This window comes from Phyllobates terribilis, unplaced genomic scaffold (genome assembly GCF_046119375.1).
Source record: "Phyllobates terribilis strain yellow unplaced genomic scaffold, ASM4611937v1 Scaffold_682__1_contigs__length_827410, whole genome shotgun sequence".
Lineage (NCBI taxonomy): Eukaryota > Metazoa > Chordata > Amphibia > Anura > Dendrobatidae > Phyllobates > Phyllobates terribilis.
In genome coordinates this window covers 329056-340166 of record NW_027363442.1, presented here as the reverse complement: position 1 = coordinate 340166, position 11111 = coordinate 329056, and the positions used below count along the sequence as shown (strand labels likewise).

At 43.3% G+C, this 11111-nt stretch overlaps 2 non-coding genes across 2 annotated transcripts; both read right to left on the bottom strand.

Moving 5' to 3' along the window:
• Window positions 1–3717: 3717 nt before the first annotated feature.
• LOC141235821 (U2 spliceosomal RNA) lies at window positions 3718–3908 on the bottom strand. The gene has a single exon (XR_012301554.1). It is a non-coding gene; the product is annotated as a U2 spliceosomal RNA (small nuclear RNA).
• Window positions 3909–5017: 1109 nt separating this feature from the next.
• Window positions 5018–5206, bottom strand: LOC141235763 (U2 spliceosomal RNA). Its single transcript, XR_012301525.1, has one exon. It is a non-coding gene; the product is annotated as a U2 spliceosomal RNA (small nuclear RNA).
• Window positions 5207–11111: the final 5905 nt, after the last annotated feature.

The following is an 11111-nucleotide window of genomic DNA, read 5'->3' as shown; positions in this document are numbered from 1 at the left end:
CCTTTTCTACATTTCCTATAAAACTCAATAAAATCTGATAAAATCTGCGGGTCGGTTAAAAGGGATACGTTCATTTTCCAGCTTTTCTTACCACATTTTTTGTTATCATTTACTTTTATGGTAAAGGATAAAAGTTTATGGTCTGAAAATATATTAGTTAAAACTTCACATTTGGCAGGTATTGTTTTATCTGAACCAAAAATAAAATCAATCCTAGAGCTACAATTAGCATTGCTCCAAGTGAAACCGGCGTCCTCTGGGCTGTTACTATGACACTCTTTATATATGTCTATCAATTTAGAATCTTTGACTATATCATGTAGCATACCTGAGGTTTTATCGTAGTTCCTGCTTACAGAGCTGGAGCGCCGGTTTTCACCTTTTAAAACACAATTAAAATCCCCTGCTAAGATAAAAGGTTCAGAGTTATTAATAAATAATGGTAAAAGATCAAGCATTTCGGCTCTTTCATTTTTCTCTGGGGATCCATAAAAATTTAAAAACTGCCATCTAATACCATCAATAAAAGCTTTCACTAATAAAATACGACCTGGTAAAATTTCCTGAATAAAATCAATTAAAACGTTCCCTTTAAAAAGTATGGCTACACCCGCTGATCCTGCAGCATTTGATCCGGACCAGACAGATGGCCCACACTTCCACTCATCTTTATATTTTTGATATGACATTTCATGTGGGATATTACATTCTTGCAGAAAAAATACAGATGCAGTAAAACACGTAAAAAAATTAAAAAGAGCAGTTCTTCTCATGTTAGATTTTATGCCTCTCACGTTGAGGGAAATACCTTTGAGTTCAGCCATCATTAGAAAATGTAAAAATTTTACTTAGGTAACTAAGAGCAACGGATTTACCTGTCCGATGAACCTGATCAGACCACTGGGCTTGCGCCTCCCTCCTCATCTGATAGTATCGTCACGAGAGTCTCCGTGGAGGAGGAAAGATTACCACATTTATATAAACCCGACGCTACACTGGCATAGCTCGGAGGGCTGGCTGGCAGAACCCGCTGGGTCTCCATTGGCTGGCCATGCAGTTCCTCATCAGGTGGGTCCCCGAGGGGTTCCGCCGCCCCTGTTTGACCTGTAGAAGGTCGTCCTATAGGAGGAGGTTGCGCACAAGGCAGAGCCTCTGACTCTTCAGAGGCAGCAAGATCCCGTTCCCCACCTGTAGCAGTGGAGACCGAAACCTCTGAGGGTCCAGCGTCCACGTCCCCTTCTGGAGAAGTGTCCATCTGTTCACCTCCTGCTGCCTCCTCCGAACCACCCTTTTTCTTAGGACCCACCTTTATCCACTCAGCGCCCTCAGCCCTAGGAGACCCAGACTGGGCATGGGCTTCTGTGTCGGCCTTTTGCCGGTCCCTTTTGACCTTACCAGTAGTGCCCTTCTGCTCCTTCTCAGCCCTCCTTTTGGACTCCCGCAGGTCCTGCAGCCAGGTTTTGGGATTTGGTATTTTACCTGTCATAGACTCTGGAGACACTTCACTATTTGGTACGCCCTTATTGTCTCCAGAGGCTCCAGGTTGTTGTTCCTCCTCCTGAGGGGTGGTCTGATCTTTTGGTCCTTGGTCGGACGTCTTGGACTTCCCCTTTTGCTCATCTTCCCGAAATCTGTGAGGGCAAGAAAAATAAAAGTGACCTGGAGTCTGGCAAAAACTGCATTTCTTTTCCTTAGGGCATTCTTTTGTCTCATGTTCTTCACTAGCACAATTTCTACATGATACATGACAGTTTTCTTTTGAATGACCATAGCGCCCACAATTTCTGCAATATACTGGCATCCCAGAAAAGAAGAAATCCCCATTTGTTTGCCCAATTTTGAAACGGGCAGGGGGGAGCCGTATACCACCTGGTGTATTTGGATCTCTTGTACACTTCACAAGGAATTTCCACTTAGATGTCCATATGTTATATTCGTTTAATATCTTCCCAATACATTTAACACTTTTAAAATAAATTGCTAGAAATGACATTACTTCTGGAGCAGAAACAAAGGGCGAAAATATTTTTACAATAACCAGTCTTACCTCATCCAGGACGTGCTCAACAATTTGTATCCCTTTCAAAACAGGACTATTTTCAACTTTTTTTAACTTTTCTAGTACATCTCTAAAAATACCTTCTCCGGTGAATGTGATGTCATAGTCACCTCTTCTGGGATAATCCTGGATGGAGAGAATTTCATTCCTTTGTACGCCAAGAAGGTTCCTGAGCACGTCCTGGACTACATACCCTAATTTCCTCATATCCGAGCCACCCGCCGTGAAGTGAACTCGGATAGAGTTTTTTAGCCTCGCATAAAGAGGCACGAGGTTAGGGTCAACCTCCATGGAAAAAGGCAACAAGGTTGCAAATTGCAGCCGCTTGCAATCTGCGCTCCCAGTGTTCTTGCAGCGAAAAACACCTGGAAGCTGGGGGATCGCAACTCGTTACCCTGGGACTAAGCCCTCTCCCTAATAGCAGCAAGCAGGTTAAGTCCACCAAAGTGGACGATCCTGCCAGGCCAAGGAGAGGGGTACCCGAGTGCCCTTCAACCACAATCTCCTGCAATAAAGCACTTGATCGTAGCCAAAAGGCCGAGAAGCGATAACCAGAATTGGTTTCGAACTACGGAGCCACCCAAGGATCCTGAAGAGTCCATTTGTGGAGATGAGCTCCTGGACTCCCATTAAGAAGACATGTTGTCAACCTCTAGATCCCTTACATGCCTGCACTTTTCGGCTTGCTGCTGCTGCAATCCACGCGTTTTAGATCTGCATAACTCCACCTCTTTAAACACAGCACCCTCACCCCCTGCTGTTCCCACCCGCCTCAACACCGTTGGAAGGGAGGAGAACCAATTAAGGCGGGGGGTGGGGTGGAACGAGCAGCTGTCTACCCTTAGCAGGAGGGCTGCTGATTACTTACCTCTCCTGCTGCTGCTGGCTGTCCAGCAGCAGACTGAAGGTGGCTGCTGCTGTGCGCAGGTATATAAAGGCTCAGAGCCTATTATGACACGCGCAGCCAGCGTTCCATTGCCACATTCCATCTACTGCAGGCAGGATACCTGGCTGGCTGAATGTCGCTGAGAAGCTCACAGAGACCGCCATAAGCAACAGTTTAACATAATGCCACAGACTAATCAACCAAACTTTTTGGGTTGGGTTCTCTTTTATAGTCTGCAGGCATTAATTGAAAGAAGTCAGTGTTCCAGCAGAGGGAGACAACGTTTCAGAAAAGGCATTGTAGCAAACCAAAAAAGAAATTTTAAGCGCAGCAGAGTAACCAGCGCACATACCTGTTAGCTCAGGTGAGTTTAAAAGGCTGCTGTTGATAACAAGGGCATTTGCTAAATAGATGGTGTGTGTGCAACAATATACTGAAAGGTCAATTATATTGTGCAGCTTATCTCACCACCTGTAGTTATTTAGGTGAAAGCTCCAAAATGCTTGCCTAATATGTCTGTTTATCCAAAAGGAAGTAAAGAGGGAGAGCTAGAAAGATAGCATTGCGTTACATTACATGGCAATGCAATGCACAGTTGCTGAAGTTGAACCAAAATGAGCTTGTCACCTGGCTTCTGCAACTTTGAACATGAAAAATCCAATGAGGAGAAGAAAAGCAAAGCCAAAGAGTCCATCCCAAAATCCGACAAACAAGCAAAATGAACAAAAAACATTGAATTCAATACTTTCTGATTTTAGAAACTGCATTAAAGAAGGGGTGCACCGGTCCTGGAGATACTGCAATACCAGGTCAATGCGTGGAGTGGACAGAGCAAGCTCTTTTTCCATCTCCCTGTTCTAAAAATCCATTTAATATATGGTCCCCAGATAGGGGACGTATCAGATATTAAACTGATAAGAACAGATACTACACTTGATCTTAGCCAAAAGGCCGAGAAGCGATAACCAGAATTGGTTTCGAACTACGGAGCCACCCAAGGATCCTGAAGAGTCCATTTGTGGAGATGAGCTCCTGGACTCCCGTTAAGAAGACATGTTGTCAACCTCTAGATCCCTTACATGCCTGCACTTTTCGGCTTGCTGCTGCTGCAATCCACGCGTTTTAGATCTGCATAACTCCACCTCTTTAAACACAGCACCCTCACCCCCTGCTGTTCCCACCCGCCTCAACACCGTTGGAAGGGAGGAGAACCAATTAAGGCGGGGGGTGGGGTGGAACGAGCAGCTGTCTACCCTTAGCAGGAGGGCTGCTGATTACTTACCTCTCCTGCTGCTGCTGGCTGTCCAGCAGCAGACTGAAGGTGGCTGCTGCTGTGCGCAGGTATATAAAGGCTCAGAGCCTATTATGACACGCGCAGCCAGCGTTCCATTGCCACATTCCATCTACTGCAGGCAGGATACCTGGCTGGCTGAATGTCGCTGAGAAGCTCACAGAGACCGCCATAAGCAACAGTTTAACAGAATGCCACAGACTAATCAACCAAACTTTTTGGGTTGGGTTCTCTTTTATAGTCTGCAGGCATTAATTGAAAGAAGTCAGTGTTCCAGCAGAGGGAGACAACGTTTCAGAAAAGGCATTGTAGCAAACCAAAAAAGAAATTTTAAGCGCAGCAGAGTAACCAGCGCACATACCTGTTAGCTCAGGTGAGTTTAAAAGGCTGCTGTTGATAACAAGGGCATTTGCTAAATAGATGGTGTGTGTGCAACAATATACTGAAAGGTCAATTATATTGTGCAGCTTATCTCACCACCTGTAGTTATTTAGGTGAAAGCTCCAAAATGCTTGCCTAATATGTCTGTTTATCCAAAAGGAAGTAAAGAGGGAGAGCTAGAAAGATAGCATTGCGTTACATTACATGGCAATGCAATGCACAGTTGCTGAAGTTGAACCAAAATGAGCTTGTCATCTGGCTTCTGCAACTTTGAACATGAAAAATCCAATAAGGAGAAGAAAAGCAAAGCCAAAGAGTCCATCCCAAAATCCGACAAACAAGCAAAATGAACAAAAAACATTGAATTCAATACTTTCTGATTTTAGAAACTGCATTAAAGAAGGGGTGCATCGGTCCTGGAGATACTGCAATACCAGGTCAATGCGTGGAGTGGACAGAGCAAGCTCTTTTTCCATCTCCCTGTTCTAAAAATCCATTTAATATATGGTCCCCAGATAGGGGACGTATCAGATATTAAACTGATAAGAACAGATAAGGTTTCAACGCAATTTTATTGATTCAAAAGTATATTTACAAAGGTTTTAAAAAAGAACATTTATAACATTACAATAAAATGATAAAACATGATAATAATCAATTCAAGTTTTTTGTAAAGACACAATTTACCATCATAAAACCATTGTAACAATTAAGAAAATCATAATTACAGATGTACTTGGGTTTATTTAATTACCACTAATTGTGTTCCATAATTGTACACACCACATAGAAGCCGCTTCTTTTGCTCCATACAGTTTTTTATCTCTGAGATAGTAAATATACATTTCACTTAAAGCAATTTTTATACAGTCTGTTGAATCAATATGATCATGTTTGAAGAATAAAATATTTCTAACTTTCCACATGGCATTTTTAAAACAATTAATAATAATCCAGGCAACTCGGAATTGTTTAAAATTTGGACACTTAAAAAGACCATAAAAGACATAAAAGTGATTAAAATCTTTCAGGCCACATGCCCATTTTAAAAGTGGGCCTACCTTTCTCCAAACCTCCTGTGCAAAAGGACAATTCCAAAAGAGATGCAATACAGACTCACTTTCCCCGCATATATCTCTTGGACATTTGGCTCTCGCCACCAGCCCCCGCCTATGTTGAAACTCACGGGTAGGGAGGCACTGGTGGACGATAGCCCAGGCAAGGTCCTTGTGTACATTTGCAAGATATTTCCCGTACACATTTCGCCACACCGTTTTGGACCTTGCCTGTGAAAAATTGGAGACAGGAATTGTGTCCTCAGAGTGTCTGCAAGCAATAGATACCTTCCTTTGGTCCCCCAATATATCAGGCTCCAATTCCTGGAGACCTAAAAGCCTGACCGTTTTCTCAAGTATCACATACTGTTTAGGTGGGCACAGGAGCACAGGAGAACTTAAAGGTAGGCTAAACCACCTTTTAAAAATCATTCCTGCTGCATATTTTAAAAAATAACTAAAAATGCCATCAGATTTAAAAACCTTAAAACAGAAGCAGAAATACTTTATATGGAAAAAGGTAAAAAAATTGGGTACATCTTTACCTCCATTAGATTTACATTTGTACATCAGATCTCTTTTTAACTTTTCCATTTTTGAACCCCATAAAAACATAAAAACAATTCTTGTTACTTTCTTGATTTGTAAATTGGAAGGGGGAAACACCATTGCAACATACAACATAATGGGAATTAGAACGGCTTTAATAATTAAAATTTTACCTTCCATACTAAGGTTCCTTAAATTCCACAATGAGATCTTTTGTTCAGTTTTATCCATTGCAGAGTCCCAGTTAGGGTCCCCCTCATTGGCTTGGTTAAAAATAATTCCTAAAATTTTTATGTGATTTTTCTGTATCACTATCCCAGGGGTCAAAGAGGAGTCCCATCCCCCCACATTAAAACAGTCACATTTATCTATATTTAATTTAAAACCTGAGGCTTCACAGAAAAATTGTGTGTTTCTCAATACCCTCCTCAGAGATGTGGAATCTGGACATAGTATGGTAACATCATCCATGTAACTTAGGGCTTTAAGTTGCATACCCCTACTCCCGGGAATAGGTACCCCTTTAATTACTTTATCTTTTCTCAGTATGGTTAATAGTGGTTCCATAACACAGATAAAGAGCAGTGGTGAGAGAGGGCACCCTTGTTTCACCCCTGATAATAGAGGAACCCCCTTCGTTAAAAACCCATTTACAGAAATTTGACTAAAACAAGAATGATATAAAAGCATAATGCGGGTTAAAATTTTCTCTGGAAACGCCATTTTTTTAAGAACCATAAAAAGAAATTCATGCGATACCCTGTCAAAAGCTTTTTCAAAGTCTAAGGATAAAATAGCAAGGTTTTGACTTCTCTCTTTTGAATACCATATGGTATCCCTAATTATGTTGAGGGACTCAGCTATGGTTCTTCCGGGAACACCACATACCTGGTTAGGGTGAATTAATTTGGCTATAAAGGGTTTTAAACGGACTGCAATAAGTTTAGCTAAAATTTTATAATCAAGGTTTAAAAGCGTAATAGGCCGCCAGTTTTTAAGTTGGCTCCTATCCCCTTTTTTATATATTAAAGATACCAGACCTCTCCTCCAAGATGGGGGTAATTTATTAGTATTAAAAGCTTCTTTAAACAATAAAAACATATCGTTCTTTAAAATTCCCCAAAAAGTCAGATAAAACTCAATCGGTAGACCGTCTTCCCCAGGGGCTTTCCCACTGGAGAAACTTTTAAAAATCTGTAAAAGTTCCTCACTGGTGAGATCCCTAGATAAAATACCCTGGTCTAAAATATCTAACTTAAAATCAAGGGAATTAATAGCATACTCTAAAAAGGATGGATCTATAACTTTAGTGTTAAAAAGAAGTTGATAAAAATTAAAAGCTTTTCCTAACATACCCTTAATATCATTTTCACCTTCAAGATTTAGGATTGCATCCCTCCTCCCCATTACCTTTTTGAAGAAGAATCGGGAGCATTTCTCTCCTTCCTCCAGGTGCTGTACATGGGAGTTAAAAATTATTTGTTTTCCTTTTTCATTAAGAGCATTTTTTATTTCAGACTTAAGATTTGCAATATCATCATCCACATCAATACCAACTTCTTTTAGTTTAAAGAGTACTTGTAATCTCATATTAAAAACATAAAACCACTGCTTTTTCTTTTTTGCTTTCATTTTCCCTGCCTTAATAAAAAATAATTTAATCTTAGGTTTAATGCTCTCCCACCAATCCAGCATCGAGGCGCAGGGGTCTCTCTTTGATTGCCAGCACTGGTAGGCCTGCACAAACCTCTTTTGAATATCAATATCCTCTAGGAGAGTTGTATTTAATCTCCATGGGCCTCTTGAGGTATTTTGTTCCCCTGCTAACTCTAAAAACACAGATAAAACTTTATGATCAGAGAATAAATTAGATAAAAGAAAACATTTACAAGGTTTAAAGGCAGTAGAAGCAAATATGAAATCAATTCTAGAAGAAACTCTTCCATTGGACCATGTAACACCTGGATCCGCCGGCAAGAGCTCCTTCCAGCAGTCCTGTAATCTAAAATCATCAATTAAACTTTTCAACAAATAGGAGGTACGGTCTTTACGATTCACATCCCCACCCTGCCGGGATTCCCCATCACGTAAACAATTAAAATCTCCTCCCACTAGCAGGGGGTTGACCCAACACAAAATAATGGCAATATTTCAAGTAAATCCGCCCTTTCCTGCTTCCCAGGAGGAGCGTACACATTTAATAAACGTAAAGAAAGTCCATTAAAAACAAGATGTATTAAAATAGCTCTGCCAGGTATAATTTCAGTCACAGATTGAATGATGGTAGAATGTCCACGGCAAAGTAGTCCAACTCCGGCAGCACGACAGTCATTAGCACCGGACCACACAGAAGCGCCCAGTTTCCAGTCTTCTTTTAAGTCCTTATAATTTAAATTACTCTGTATACCACATTCTTGTAGAAAGCAGAAATCAAAGTCCAATGTCTCTAAATAAGAAAATAAAGCAGCCCTACGTGTAGGGCTCTTTAGGGACCTCACATTTAGTGAGGAGATTTTAAGAGGAACAGACATTAAGAAGAATCAGGATCTGAAGATGGGAAGAAGTCAATACACGGCACCTCCTCCTCCGCATCTCCAGGGGTCAGGATTTGTTTAATATTACCGGGATCTGAAGCAGGCAAAAAGGCATCATCCACTTTTGGCTCCTCATCTGGACCTCGACATCCGTGTTTTCTTTGGATATCAGGTTGCTTTACGTCCTCCCGTTGCCTTTTCAGAGGCTGGGAGCTGTCCATCTTTTCCAAGTCCTGTGCATCTGCAGTCCTCATGGCGGTCTGGTCTATGGAACGGGTGTCATCCCTCTGGGTCGTCTTGTCCTCTGGTCTGGTCACGGAACTACTGCGACTTCTGGTTCGAGGACCAGGGCTCGACTGGGTCTTAGCTGGGTCCTTTTTACTTCGCGCCCTAGAGGTCTCTCTTTCCGACACACTGGTTGATCGATTAAGGAGCGTACCCTTTTTGCCCTTACCCAAGATCACCGATGATGGTGTGGCGAATCTGGGTGCTTGCTTAATCGGGGTACTAGAGGTCTCCTCAGTTCCACATAATGCCGGTGGTGCATTCATGCTGGATGAGGACCCTTCCTCTTGACTCTGAGATATGGCAACATCTAGAGCCAGAACATCGATCAATTCCACAGAGAGCGAACCCTCGGTTAATCTTATGGAGCCCCTACGACCGTCCTTCTGTGGAACTACCAGCGGGCCCTCTGGCGGAGCCGTTGAAGGATTTGGTCCGGACCCGTCAGCGTGCGCCAACCCAGGTCCAGGGGCAGGTGTAGTAATACTCCCTCCGAAGTATTCTTGGATAGTCAGTTGACCTGACTTAAACATGTCATATGTTTTTGACTTTTTGCTCGGACAATTCCTGAAGGCGTGACCTGCCTTCCCACATAGGTTACATACGATCTCAGAGTCACACGTAGCGGAGGTGTGCCCACTCTTACCGCACTTGTTGCAAAAGACTACATGAGCCCTTGTACAATTTTCTCGTGTATGCCCATATTCATGACAATTCCGGCATTGAAGGGGCATTCCTGGGTAGCGTAGGAATCCCCTGACATTACCAATGGCAAAATTAGCAGGCGGGTGGTGAAGACCAACAATGCCGCTCTGATCTGGATGGAACTTCACCAGGTATTTCCTCTTCCCATTCCAGAAGCGCTGGGAGTTGAGGATATCATGTGAGAAGCGCACTGACTTGCAGTAACGCTTCAAAAAGGTTTCGATATCGCCCTCAGAGACGAATGGGCTGTACATGAAGATCACCAAGGGTACTTCCTCTTCACCGTACAGGAAGTCAAAGCTCAGCCCGTTCAGTCTCTCATCGTCCTTGTCCGCAACCATCAGTGCTGCATGGATATTATCACAGCATGATTTAGCCATAAAGGAAATGGTATATCGCCCACGGAATTCCTGATCGTAAAGACACAGGATCTTATCTCGCTCCAGGTGGAAGAACCCAAAAAGAATCTCATGCACGATGTACTGCAGATTCTTCTCATGGCGCTGGCATTCATCCACCATGATTCTAATGGACTGTCGCAGTGGAGTCTCCCCCACCGCAAATCCAAAAGAAAAAGGCATTTTCGGCCCTCAGGGACTAAGCCCTCCCCCAATAGTAACAAGGGAATGAATCCCACAAAAGCAGGAACAAACCCAAGACCGAGGGAGGGGTACCCCAAGAACTTACACAGCCCACTAAGCGATAAAGCTCAGCAAAGGAAAACGCCCTTATTTCCTCGGGTCGCCCCGAAGACAAGACACGATCGCTCCCCGTTGTCCGGGGACTAAGCCGACCTGCCAATAGCTGCAAGGGGGTGAAGCCTCCTCCGTTAAGAGAGAGCGATCCCCCAAGGCCAACAAGTCGGGTACCCCAGGCACCTCCTAGCCGAGACCAAGGCAGCAACCGTTAGATCACTGTACCTGATCCTAGACAAAAGGCCGAGAAGCGATAACCAGAATTGGTTTCAAACTACGGAGCCACCCAAGGATCCTGAAAAGTCCATTTGTGGAGATGAGCTCCTGGACTCCCGTTAAGAAGACATGTTGTCAACCTCTAGATCCCTTACATGCCTGCACTTTTCGGCTTGCTGCTGCTGCAATCCACGCGTTTTAGATCTGCATAACTCCACCTCTTTAAACACAGCACCTTCACCCCCTGCTGTTCCCACCCGCCTCAACACCGTTGGAAGGGAGGAGAACCAATTAAGGCGGGGGATGGGGTGGAACGAGCAGCTGTCTACCCTTAGCAGGAGGGCTCCAGATTACATACCTCTCCTGCTGCTGCTGCTGCTGCTGGCTGTCCAGCAGCAGACTGAAGGTGGCTGCTGCTGTGCACAGGTATATAAAGGCTCAGAGCCTATTATGAC